Source organism: Rattus norvegicus, chromosome 9 (assembly GCF_021556685.1).
Source record: "Rattus norvegicus strain SHRSP/BbbUtx chromosome 9, alternate assembly SHRSP_T2T, whole genome shotgun sequence".
NCBI classification, from domain to species: Eukaryota; Metazoa; Chordata; class Mammalia; order Rodentia; family Muridae; genus Rattus; species Rattus norvegicus.
The window spans coordinates 68,511,573-68,525,684 of record NC_141542.1 but is presented as its reverse complement, the minus strand read 5'-3'; the positions used below and the strand labels follow the sequence as shown (position 1 = coordinate 68,525,684).

At 38.1% G+C, this 14,112-nt stretch overlaps 1 pseudogene; it reads left to right on the top strand.

Moving 5' to 3' along the window:
* The first annotated feature begins 237 nt into the window (after window positions 1-237).
* On the top strand, window positions 238-1,654 carry Cct6a-ps1 (chaperonin containing Tcp1, subunit 6A (zeta 1), pseudogene 1; annotated as a pseudogene).
* The last annotated feature ends 12,458 nt before the right edge of the window (window positions 1,655-14,112 follow it).

Genomic DNA, 14,112 nt, shown 5'->3' with positions numbered 1-14,112 from the left:
CTGACTATGTTGCCTGCCGTTGACACCCTGGGTTGCCTTGTCTAACCTCAATAGGAGAAGATGTGCCATGTCTTACTGCAAACTGATAGGTCTAACCTGTTTGATATCCATAGGAAGTCTCCCCTTTTCTTAAACCAAAGGTAGAAGGAGTAGATGGGGATGAAGAAGGGTCTGGGGAGCGAACTGGGCAGAGGAGGAGGAAGGAAAACCTGCAGGCAGGATTACAAGTTAGCTATTGAGAAACCCGAGGAAGATAACTGAAGCCTGTCTTCTACTGCGCTCGAGGTGCAGTCTACCTTAGAGCTACTTGATTATCGGCACATACATTTTTGTGGAGAAGCCTCGTTGTATACTTTCTGCCATGGCACAACTCCAGGCACGTTTCTACATGGAGAACAAGAAATATGCAGTAGATGATGTTCCTTTCTCAATCCCTGCCACCTCAGAAGTTGCTGACCTTAGTGATATTATCAATAAATTGCTGGAGACCAAAAATAAGCTCCACAAACATGTCGAGTTTGATTTCCTCATCAAGGGCCAGTTTCTTCGAATGCCCTTGGTCAAACACATGGAACTGGAGGACATTTCATCGGAAGAGGTTGTGGAACTAGAATATGTGGAAAAATACACCGCACCCCAGCCAGAGCAATGCATGTTCCATGATGACTGGATCAGCTCAATTAAAGGGGCAGAAGAATGGATCCTGTCTGGTTCTTATGATAAGACTTCTCGAATCTGGTCCTTGGAAGGAAAGTCAATAATGACAATTGTGGGACATACAGATGTTGTGAAAGATGTGGCTTGGGTGAAAAAAGACAGTCTGTCCTGCCTACTCCTGATGGCCTTGATGGACCAGACTACTCTCTTATGGGAGTGGAACATAGAGAGGAACAAAGTGAAGGCTCTTCACTGCTGCAGAGAGCATGCCGGGAGTGTGGACGCCATAGCAGTTGATAGCTCAGGAACTAAATACTGCAGTGGCTCCTGGGATAAGATGCTGAAGATCTGGTCTACAGTTCCTACAGATGAGGAAGATGAAATACAAGAACCTACAAATCTACCAAGAAAGAAGCAGAAAACAGAACAATTGGGACTGACAAGAACACCCTTGGTGACCCTCTCTGGCCACACAAAAGCAATTTCCTCAGTACTTTGGTCAGATGTTGACGAAGTCTGCAGTGCCTCTTGGGATCACACAGTCAGAGTGTGGGATGTTGAGTCCGGAGGTCTTAAGTCAACTCTGACAGGAAATAAGGTGTTTAATTGTATTTCCTATTCTCCCCTCTGTAAACGTTAGGCATCTGGAAGCACAGACAGGCACATTAGGCTGTGGGATCCCCGAACTAAAGATGGCTCTTTGGTGTCACTGTCCCTCACCTCACACACAGGCTGGGTAACATCAGTGAAGTGGTCACCTACCCATGATCAGCAGCTGATCTCAGGCTCTTTAGATAACATGGTGAAGCTACGGGATACGAGAAGTTGTAAGGCTCCTCTCTACGATGTAGCTGCTCATGAACATAAAGTTCTAAGTGTGGACTGGACAGACACAGGGCTACTTCTGAGTGGAGGAGCAGACAATAAATTGTATTCCTACACCTATTCCCCTACCAATTCCCATGTGGGGGCTTGAAAATGAATGGCTGATAAGAGAAAAAAAAGTTAGTTATTAAGGAAATTTTATTATAAAAACATATCATTACCCCAAATCTGTGTATTACAATTTAAAGTTACCAATAATATTTAAAATAATGATTATTCAAAATTACAGCTTGGGTCTTTCTCTGCTGTGAATATATATACACATACATAGTCATATATATTTATATATGTATATATAAATTATTTTGCTTATGGCTTCATTAAATATACCATGTTGCAGATGAATAAATTCTAAACTGCTGAAGAGTGATTTTCATATGTTTCTTTTTAACTGTCTTCTTAGAAAATGTTATATTTCCTCTCATTACTTTTAATTTATTACCAAAATTTAAAAATGTTAACAGTTTGTCTAAAAGCATTTCCTTGTGATTAAAAAGTTTGCCACTTTGACATGCTGATTTTGAGTAAAAATAAATTTAAATGAGGCTTATTTTCACTTTTGAAACATGGCCTTTCAAATTTTCACAGTGATCCTTGACTTTGTCTCTAGAGATTTCATCATTAAATCCCATTACTCTATGAGTATATAATGGTTTACAGAGTGGTGCCTTTTTTTTGGTTTGAGTTTAGTTTGAGGAATTGTCTGTTCTTAAATTTTAATTCCATCACTTTTAGGAAGCAGATAAAGACATTGATTTCTTCATGTAGAGTCCTGCTGAACACCTGACAGTCATTTCCATTTAGAACCCAATGGATTCAATTTGGATTTGAACACCTAGGGAGCACACCACTGGGAGGCAATGTCTTGGTCCCAGATAAATATGCCTTTGTCAAAGTGAGCTTTCAGAGTTGCAACCAGCATCTCTCTTGGACATGGAGAAGAATGATCATAAATGCCTTGCCAGTTTTCTTTTTGTGTCCATGTAATTGAAGACATCAATCAATATATGTATTAACCTCTTCCTCACAGTGCCCCCAAAAGAAGTTCTTCCTGCTCTTTCCCAGAGCAGAAATATATCTCTTTTAAATGACTGGTTACCATTTCCACTCCTCTGAGTACCAACAGACTTCAATTATCTTCATTTCCCTCTGATGACTTGAAACAATTGGAAGTTTAGGATTGAGGGTTTTCAGTTTCCACATCCATTCTAAATTGTGCAGCAGATATTACTTATATTAACCCTGTATTTATTCCCCATACTATTATTAGTTTTTCCTTTTCATTCAGCCCTTTTTTGGAGTTTTTATTCTGTATTCAACTTAAATATAAATTACATAAAATAATATGTAATTGATGCTTAAATATATGTTGAGGGCTTTATTTGATAACTGAAATTCAAATTGTTTCTCTTCAACTGATAAGTAAAATGACAGTCTTTAGATGAACTATATCTTCTTTACGTATCAGGGGCTGTGTGGTGATGGGCACCAACATGAGTCGACTTCAGAACGTTCCTTAGCATTTTCTATTTAATCTCCTCACCCCATAATTAACATTTGTTCTCCGTGATCAACTTTTTTCTGCAAATGTGGTTATGGGTGTCCCCATAAGCACTTCTATGAAGTACTGCATGCGAGCGCTGAACCTGCTGCAAGATGAAAAAATAGCTCAGGCGATGAAACTGATCTTTGTCTCTGCAAGCGGCTCAGCCAACCAAATTCTCTGTGGGCTCCCTTTGCCCTAACCCCTTCCGGGACTTCGGCTAATATTCCAGCCTTCCTAGGCACTGACAGCTACATTCTAATTTCAGCAGGAATTTGTTACAGAGAACATGCCACTTCCTGTCTCCAACAAAGGACTAGGATATTAAGTCCAAGGAAACTCTCTGGCAAAGAGGACAAAATGATTACCTATTGGTATAGCCAATTACATGCCTTTAAAGTACTGCTCTATCTAATTCTAATCAAACAGGTGTAATTCCTAAGTAAACTACACATGGCTTGATACATTACAAATTTTTTACCCCCAGATAAAGAATGCTAAGACCCTATGAAAGATTTGACATGGGGAGAATGATGAACCAGCTTGACTTTGTCTTAGACCTAAAAAACATCCATCTTATGGTAAAGTCAAACTAGGTTCATTCCTAGTTAAACCTCTGGTTCTCAAGGATTAGGCTACACCCCACTTATAAACTTTCGGTACTGGTTCTGTACTACCTGTTCTAGGAATGAAAAGAAATATGTCTTTGTTTCAAGTTTTTATAACCACCTTGCAAACCATAACTTTACTGCAAAGGTTATATGACTGTCTTTGACTACCTTGTTATGGCTCCCTGTTATTAGGGCTTCTTTATTGCAACTGTGTCTTTTTTGGTGGGGACTAAACTTAGGACTAACCTGTCATGTTTATGTTCTGCTCCCGTAATCCTGACTGTTATTCCTATCAAATTCCCTGCTTGAAAACTCTCTAAAAGTGACCTATAAAAACCTAATCTTCCTTACCTCCAATGCTGATCTTTAAAATCCTTTGTTAAAGGAAGGCCGCCCATGATCACAAATAAAAAAGCTTGCTTTAACTAATGACTTGATTTAATTTATTTGACCAGGATGATTTGGATCAATGGTCTTTTCAACTATCTTTAAAGTTAAAAAACACTTGACTAAGAGCCACAGACACTAATGTCTGCTGAGAGAAGGAAAAAATAATTTCTCCTTAATTCTCTAAGTGTGGTGAGCCCCCTTATTATTGTCAAATGCAGAGTGGTCAGCCTTGGAATTATATGCATACAGTGGTGAAATTAAAAGTTGTATTCAGTGGCTTCAAAGAGGGTATGTGGTAGAGGCTGGGGCAGAAGAGTAGGAGGGAACTCATGCAATTCTATTTCTATTCAAAGCATATATAAAAATAGCATTGATGAAAATATGGATGACTCAAATATGCAAATTAATGAGCTAAAGAAATGAATTGAGGAACTAGACAAAAATGTTCCCAAAATAAACTAGAAGGCTAGTAATATAAAGGGGGAAAATGGATTAAAAATGCAGCAAGTGACTTCAAAAACACTGAAAAAAAAAAACCCAAAAATTCTGGAAAAGAAACAACATCAACAACAAGACAAAGATACAAAAAAAAAGCAACAAACATAGCAAACAGACCAAAAATAGAGAAAAAGTAACAACACGCATGATCAAGAAGAATAATCATATTGAAATATTCTTCAAAGCAAATAAAAATGATAAGATAGTTTATTAACAACTATAAAATTAATCCAGTTCAGGACAAAAAAAGAAGATGTATAGGTATAAATCCACACAGTTTAAAGAGTCACAAAGATTGTAAATAACATAACTATGCTTCTCAAACCTTAGAAAATGAAGGAAAAACAAACACAGTGTATTACCAGAAATTAAAAAGAGTAGGACAGGAATTAATAAAACAGATACTACAGCAATGACATATAGCTCACAGCAGAAGGGCTGCAGGAACAAAGACACACAAGTGCTTGCCTCCAGGACTCAAGTACTGGCAATGAGCAAACAAGAGATGAGAAAGAGTACACAGGGGTAAGATGGGAGCAAAAATGAAGTCAAATGATTAGTGTACTGTGGCGAGAGGTGGCATTGGAGACATGACACCAGTGAGGAACAGGCAAATAAGAGGAATTGGGCTGGATTGTGGAGGACTATGTCTGGGTCCATGGCCAGACTGCCATCTCACTTCTGGGCAGATGTCTGTGCCTGTTTTGCCACTGAAGACCTTCTGGAGGTCAGTGGTCTGGGCTGCTGCCTGATACCAAGTTGAAGATTGTGTCCATGCTGAGGCTTAGGGGACTAAACAGTATCCTGACTTCACACCTGAGACCATGGTGACATCCTAGCCCTGGCTGCCTCTGAGGGTCATGTCTGGACCTTGGTTCTTGCCTGTGTCAACATCCATGGCCTGAGATACCAAAGGTCATGTGGATGTTCATGGTGCAGATGCCACATGATGCCATGTGTATGTCTGAGGTTTGTGTTGTTACAGAGTGACATGCTTAGTTGAATTGCTTGCACTGGCATCTGAAACCATGGTGATGTTCTAGCTGTCACTGAGGGCCATGCTGAGTCTGGTGTTCTTATTGCATCCATGGTCTGTGTTGACTTCCAAGGCCCCTTGTTACCACTATGCTACCTGAAGCTATGTTGATATTCTAGAAGTGAGCTGAAATGACTTGCCCCCTTTTCTGGGCAGCATGGGAGATCTGACTTTGTTTGTCATGGATGTAGGAGAGCTGGCCTGTATGGTATAAGTATGGGAGAGCTGGCCCTGCCTCAAATCTGCCCTGTGGGCACGGGCACAGGAGAGATTTTCCTGCACCCCTCCATGCGGGTGAGCTGGCCCCAAGGGCATGAGAGCAGAGAGTTGGGCCCACTCCTAAACAGCTACAACACTCAGGACAGCATGCCTGCAGCATAGTAGAGCTGGCCCTGTGGCAAAGGTATGGGTTAGCTGGCAGGATGTAAGCCCAGGAAAGCTGGCCCTAGTGACATGGGCACATGAGAGCTGGTTGGCTGACCAACTCAGCTTCCATTCATCTCTGAGTTGGCTCATCCCAACATCTACTCTAATTATTTAATGCAGGAGTACATGAGAGGCCATACAGATCAAAAGCTGCAGGCTCTCCATGACACAGGACAATATCAGGTTATCTTAGAGAAGTCTTGGTGAGTATTCAGTACTGATAGGGAAGCAAAAACCAGAGGCCTTGAACCAGACCAATGCCTCACTTCAATGAACCTTTGGAAGTAACGTTGTTTGGGTGAAAGGGTATACTGTATGACACACCATAATATTCAGTAGTTTCCATATTTTTGTATTGTTTTGTTTATTTATTTTTGTTTTGTTTTGTTTTGGTGTAAGGTTGCAAGGGTAGCAAGCAGATGTGGAAAGAAAGGCCTATGGGTGGAATTTGGTATATGATATGAAATTCACATAGAATCAATAAAAAAGTTCTAAACGGAACAACATATAAATCATTAAAGGGAACATGCTAGAAAGTGTGCCATGGACACAAATCAGATATACCGAACAGTGAAATAGAATAGAATGGCTAGAAATAAACACATAGAACTAGGGACACTTAATATTTGCCAAATCTGTCATTAACAGATATCAGAATGTAACCTAGTTAAAAAAAAGGTGCTTTGAAAAATGGATATCAGTGTACAGAGGAGTCGAATTTGATCCATATCCTGAAGTCTCTACAAAACTCATTCCAAGTGGATAAACTCTTTCATCTTCGATGGGAAACATTAAATATTCTAGAGGAAGCCATAAAGGCAAAACCTACCAGAATAGGCAAGCCATTGAAAATATGAGAGCAAAACACAGGGGGAAGACTCAGCAGTGTGAGCAAGACAGAGAAAAGCATTATTATATATGAACAATTTCAACTTACGTGCATTTCAAGTATGTGCTACTGATAAAGTTGCTATATTTCAAAGAATTACAAGGTTGACTGTCAAAGAAGTAACTCTTAGTAGGGCATATAGCAGCAAAATTTCAGACCCAGTATTCAGCACATCAGCATTAGAAACCCTTTCATTTTATAGGAAGCTATTGGTTAACAAAAGTCACCTACAGCCATCACTAGACTCAGCTGTCAGGACCAGCCCCCCACATGTGGGCTTGACTGGGATTCAATAGGTGACCCTTTTCCTTTATGCCATTCTCCAGTTTGAAAAAAAAATTTACTACTTTTATTTTTTAACAGTGCAGTCATTATCCCCTTCCTGGTCTGCCCTCCCACTGTTCCACATCCCAATCCTCCTCCTGCTGTCTCTGCTGTCTCCAAGAGAATGTCCTCAAACTCCCACCCCATCCCACCCCTGCCAGACCTCCCCACTCCTGGGTCCTCAAGTCATTGGAGGGTTTATGGCAGTGTATTTTACTCTTTTAATTGGAATATTTTTATTTACATTTCAAATGCTATCCCCTTTCTCTGTTTCCTGTCCATAATCCCCCATCCCATCCATCCTCCCTCTTCTTCTGTGAGGTTATTTCCTCACCCGCCTACCTACCCCTTCCTACCTTCACGCCCTGACATTCCCCTACACTGGGCATTGAGACTTAGCAGGACCAAGGGTTCTCTTCCTATTATTGCCCACCCTCTTTATTTATAATCCACCCTCTGCTACAAATGCAGCTGAACTCATGGGTCTATCCATGTGTACTCTTTGGATGGTGGTTTAGTCCCTGGCAGCTCTGGTTGGTTGATATTTTTGTTCTTTTGGGGTTACAAACCCCTTCAGCTCCTTCAATTCTTTAGTTAAATGTATTGATATGGGGGCGGGGATCATGATTGTAGGTGCTTCTCTAAGCTATTGGCATCACATTCCCTGGAGCCAGAGTTAGAGGCTGTCATTTACTCCCTGATATAGGTACTTGAAGTCAAACCCTGGTTTGCTGTAATACCAGTACATGTTCTTAACTGCTGACCGTACTCCAACCCTTAGAATATTTTCTTGTTGATCCCTGTAGTCTGTGTTACTCTTTATTTTATGAAGTGACTTAAATAATTCATATCACTGAGTTAGTTTTGGAAAAAAAATGTAACTTAATATTTATTCATCATAGTTGAACAAAGGTCTTCTTTTTGTATAAGAAACAAATAATGCTAAGTGACCATGATTCGGAGGGGATTTTTTTTCCAGAGGTTTGGTTTGTTGCTCTGTATTATAGTGCGAAATACTGGCCCCAAAGGTCTGATTGCCCCTAGGAACAAGGAGATCCTCTTTATACCAAGTGATGCTATGTAACTTTACTCTTTGTTTATTTGCTTATTTTTCTTCACTCCATATTTTATTCCCCTCCTGATCCACCCTCTGACTGTCCCTCACCCCATACCTTATCGTCACTCCACCCTGTCTCCACCAGTATGTCCCCACCCCAACCCAACCCCCACCCCACCAGACCTCTAAAGTCCCGGGAGTCTCTTGAGGGTTAGGTGCATCTTCTCTGACTGAACCCAGACCTGGCAGTCCTCTGCTGTATGAGTCAGAGGCCGCATCTCAGCTGGTGTATGCTGCCTGGTTGGTGATCCAGTGTCTGAGAGATCTGGGGCCAGGGCGGGTGGGCAGGTTAACTTTAGACTGCTGTTCCTCCTACAGGGTGGGCCTCCTCCTCAGCTTCTTCCATTTTCTTCTTAATTCAACCACAGGGGTCAGTAGCTTCTGTTCACTGGTTGGGTGCAAATATCTGCATATGACTCAGCTGCCTGTTGAGTCTTTCCTTCGAAAGGGTCCTGATAGGTCCCTTTTTGTGAGCACTCCATAGTTTCCCTAGTAGTGTCAGCCTCTCCTTGGAGCCTCTCCTTGAACTTGATCCCACTTTGGGCCTGTCACTGGTCCTCTCTTCCTCAGGCTCTTCTCCATTTCCATCCCTGTATTTCTTTCAGACAGGAACAATTATGGGTCAGAGTTTGTGGGACAGCAACCCCATCTCTCACTGGATGCCCTGTCTTTCTGCTGGAGATGGGTCTAAAACTTCCCTCTCCCCAAAAATTATTAATTGAATAAAGATACCTATAGCCTATATTTGGGTAGAAGAGAAGTTGGTGAGGCTTCACTTCCTGGGCTAGGGGGGTAAACAAAGACCACAAGGAGAGAGTGGAGCTTGGAGATTGGGGGAGGCCATAGGGTAGAGGGTCTTGGGCCTATGGCCATGAGGGTTGACCAATAGGAGTTAGAGAAGCCCAGATGGAACTTGGCAAGTTAAACCTCAGGGTTCCTGACATGGAAGTAGACGGGTGATACCAGCTCTAATACTATGAAGGTTTATTATAAATATACATGCATTGTGTTTTTATCTGGAAATTGAATCATGAAATGCAAGGGAGAAACCCCAATTAATTTTTACAACATATTTTTACTATTATTCATGCAGTTTCTATGTTGGATGTTTCCATAAAGCCCTTTTAGCCTTTTGATTGTTAAAAGAAATTGCCAGAGTATGTTGTAAAAGGCCAGGGTTATTATAAGAGCATCTATAAAAATGTTAAAGCACATTTGCCTTTTTAAAATGCTTCTTTTCAGGCATGATATTTGGTAGATTCAAGCCACTTCCTGCAAGATGAGTACAATTTCTTACACCTGGATTGGGTTCAAAAGCATTATCTGTGGGAAGACCTTACTGTTTTAATTGTACACTTATATTAGACTTCGTGGAATCTGGGCAGCAACAATAAATTACATTTCTCAGTACCTTCAAGGCACTATATCTGTAATTAGAGGCGTCTGTTCTTTATTGCACTGATCAGTAATGCAGCTCTCTTCATCACCAGAGCCTCAGCTAATTATCCCTGCTAATGATTTTCATGGTGTAAAGAATCGACAGGACTCATTTGTAAAGATATTTGGCGTTGAAATTATTGGATGGTATGACACCATGGTGAGCTGATAAGCTGTTGATGGGATGCTGCGTCGGAAGATGATGACTCTTTCCCTGTTGTGTTAGCTGTGATTGTGGGAAAGTCACAGAAGACTGAGTGCATTGTAGTTTTCCATTTACACGATTATAATATGCAGGTGTGCAAGGAAGTAGGGAAGGAGTCAAGCAGAACACAGGGAGAAAATTAAACTTCCTCTGCATGTGTGAACCAGTGGGGAGACTAAGTTATTTGCTAGCCCATCTAGGACTGGGTTTTAATATAATTCTTGTTTGTTAAAATGGCACTCCTACTTCATAATGTGTTTAAACTTAAATCCATGTGAGGTAGAGAAAATTAATCCCGTTGTGGTTTTTGTCATTTTTATGGTAAATAGAATTTCAGAATAAGTTATTCGTTTATGATAGATATAATCTGACAATATCGAAGAATTTTTCTCTGAAAAATGTTATTGTAAGTTTTTAGGAGAGTTAAGTTTTTAACTTTTGAGAGAGGGCAAATGATTTGCACAGTCATGATATATGCAGAAATTACTCTTGAATGGAAACAATTTTATGAATCATACGAATAACTTTTAGGGGAAATATAAATCTTTAACAATTTTAATGTAATATAATATATTAGAATATGCTGAATGATCATCATTTTTCTTTTAAAACACTCCTGTTATCATAACAGATGATGATTTTTAAAAGACAGAGCAAAATGCCAGTCAATTATAGAATGACTAGTGTCAATAAGTAATCCTAAATCAGACTTGTGTAAGTCCATGACCAGTTTGTTTTCTTACTGTCCTTTTGAACTACCTTTTGAAAATAGGAAAAAATTTTACCAACAGTTGCAACTACTGTTAAATAAATACCTTTAATATTGGAAAAAGTGAATAATATCCATGAAACTTAGATATAATTTTTGCTTATTTTGTGGATTGTATTTAATTACATTTATACCTTTAACTCACTTCAAATCCTTTCATACATATACTCATGTGTACTCTGTTATTCACATACATAATTTCCACAATTGTTTATATATATTGTTAATATATATCAGGAATATACTCATTATGTTTAAACTCATATATATATATTTATATATATATACATATATATATATATATATATGCACACACATATATATGAGTTCAGAGCTCAATACTTGGTATTCTTGGTTCCCTAGGCAGATTCTTACTCCTGCTCTACGTGTCCCTTCAATACCCTATAATTGCTGGTCTAGGGTTGCAGGCCCCTTCCATGTTCCCATGTCTATTGCTGTCATGTTTGTTCAAGTCTTGAAGAACAACATAAGTTTATAAGGCACTTGTAATGACTGAATTTCTGTCTCTTCATTTTGAAATGAATTTGATAATTGGCATTTCAAAATGAAAACTTGAAACACTGTGAGGAATTTTGTGACATAAAATATGTTTTAAGGAGCCACAGTTCGATGGGCCATTAAAAGTCAGATTGCTGATTCTCAGACTAGCTCTTGAGAAGTGAGTGAAGCAAGGCTTTCAAATGAACCAGTCACATAGTTATCAAAAATATTTTCGCATCACCCAAATCACTAGAATTACCTCTATATGTCTATTACTTGAGTAGAACTCTTATTAACTTATTCATTGTCCCATGTATCAGTTTATTTAATTTCCAATCACCTATTTGCCTTTCATTGTTATTGGTCTATCTGTTATCTTTTTCATATTATAAATCTTTCTATGATTTATGATTTTAGAATCAGGAACATTTTATCTTATGGTAATTGAAAATAAGAAAGCCAGTATAGCTTCTTCTAGAATCCAGAAGTCCGTGTGTCCCTATGTGCAAACCTACAAGCTAATGAGGTATGATGGGATGGTGAGCTTTGAACAAGTATTTCAGGCTAACCAACCACATATATTGATATGCAGATGTTTAATTTAACATGGGTAATCTTATAAACCTAGACACAGCAACCTGTCATTAAAAGATGACTAGAAAAAATTATTTAGTTCCTCTGACACTATTTTTCATCAAATACAAATTCAGTTACATAACATCACATCAATCACAGAATTTTTTAACTATAAACTGAATTCAACAGAAGGGTAAACAACAAAGAAAATAGAAAGAATTCAATATCTATTACTAGTTTCATCTTTTCAAATCTATTTCACACGATTTTCTTGGCATTTCCTATAACCTCTTATGATTTTGCATCTTTAATGCTTTTTATGTTGAAAGTTCAGCTGTGTACTACACATGTGGTATTTATTTTTCCCTTGAAAACATTTATTATTTTCATAATATTTCCTTAAGCTATTTTATATTCTGTAAACATTCCTTTCAATGTTGTTGTTATTTGCATTTTTGATGTCCCACTTACTAAAAAAATGGTAAATCAAAGGTATAATATGTGGGGACAAAGAAGAGAAAGGATTATATATTCATCCTGTCTAGTAGCATGTGTGCCACTAAAGCTGAAGGTGGGAAAACCTCAAAACCTGTAATTAATCTGACTATTATATCAGAAGATTATGATGCCATGAGGCAATAGTGATGGTGATCAAGGGGAGACCAAGGCTTAAATGAAGGGGTTTGCACTTAGGATATAGATCAGAAAATGATAAATTATAAAAGCTTCAGTGGTTGGTTATGTTGGAAACTTGGAAAACTTATTAACCTCTCTGGATCAGTTTTTTTATCTGTAATACAAAACTATTGGATTTAGTTATCTCTAAAGTCTATTCCATAGTTGAGATTTTATAACTCAGGGAGTAAAGAAAGGGCTCTGGTGACACACAGTGATAAATTCTGTGTTTATTAAAGGGAAAACTAAATGCAAAGAAAAAAAAGATTACCTGTATTTTTTCTAATTAAACAGTGCACATTCTAATCCAAATTAAACCATAATTATAAGAAAATATGTTGTGATATTTTTAAATACATCATATATGTTATAAAACATATATAATAAATATTAGCCTATGTGCTTGGAGCACAATTATTTAAATACAATAGTATGCTTTACAGAAATTAAAAATTCTTATCTCAGATGTGTGGGGTGTGTGTGTATGTGTGTGTGTGTGTGTGTGTGTGTGTGTGTGTGTGTGTGTGTGTGTGTGTTTGACACAGAAAATGAAGAAATACAAGATTTGAGTCAGATTCTCTAAAATACAACAAGTGAGAGGATGGTTGTTATAGTGTGAACTTACCACTAAAGGAAGTAGTCCTTGAGCGCTTATCAAACTGGAGGCAGCATGACAATGGATTCAAATGTTTTCCCCTCTTAAGATTTAATGAATGTGTTCAAAATGCTGTATTGTACACTCTAAAGATTGTTTTCAACACACATAATGGGTTAGAGATTCCAAGCTGTCCAAAGTCTTACATATGTCCTTTTAAACATTCAAACCATATATATGTGAATGAATTTATAAGCTTCTTCACTGCATTTTCCAATGAAATCAATGTATATACAAAAACAAACCTGTGATATTTTCTCAGACACCAATAGCCATCAAATTAAAAGCATTGCCTTACAAGAAGCAAAGTAAGAAAAATTCAAACTGAAATTGTGATAATAAAATGTTTTGGGCATTTTACTTACTGGACATGATATTTAATTAAATGAATTTCTTCTGCTTAAATGTCATAAGAAGTTAGTGAAATATTAGGTAAGCTCATTAACACCATTTCATAGCGTTAGAACCGTCAATAAAATGGAGCAGATAATTAAACTTTACAGCAACTATGTTCATGACTTCATAGATTGAGTCACTTCTGAAGATTGCTGTTAAGGGCTCAGCCCTTGCATAGCATGTATAATACCCTGTTTACAAGTTCTAGGTATCAATCAGTTAACCAGGCAAATGCATTAATAACAAAATAAAAGTAAAACACTCTTTAGAATTGTGGAATGCTTTCTGTATAGTAGTTTCTGGATAAAGCTGTCTTTGTGCAACATTTTAAACAAGATAAGTTTAGGTCAAGCATAGCAACAATAAGAAATTCTATGATAATGCTTGATCTTCAAATCACTGTACTTTGAACACAGCTAATCAATTATGGTTTAATATATTCTCTTAAGCATCATCTAGTCATATGTGAAATTCTTGTTTATGAACTCATGTCTATACATCATTGAAATTTTCTACATAAAT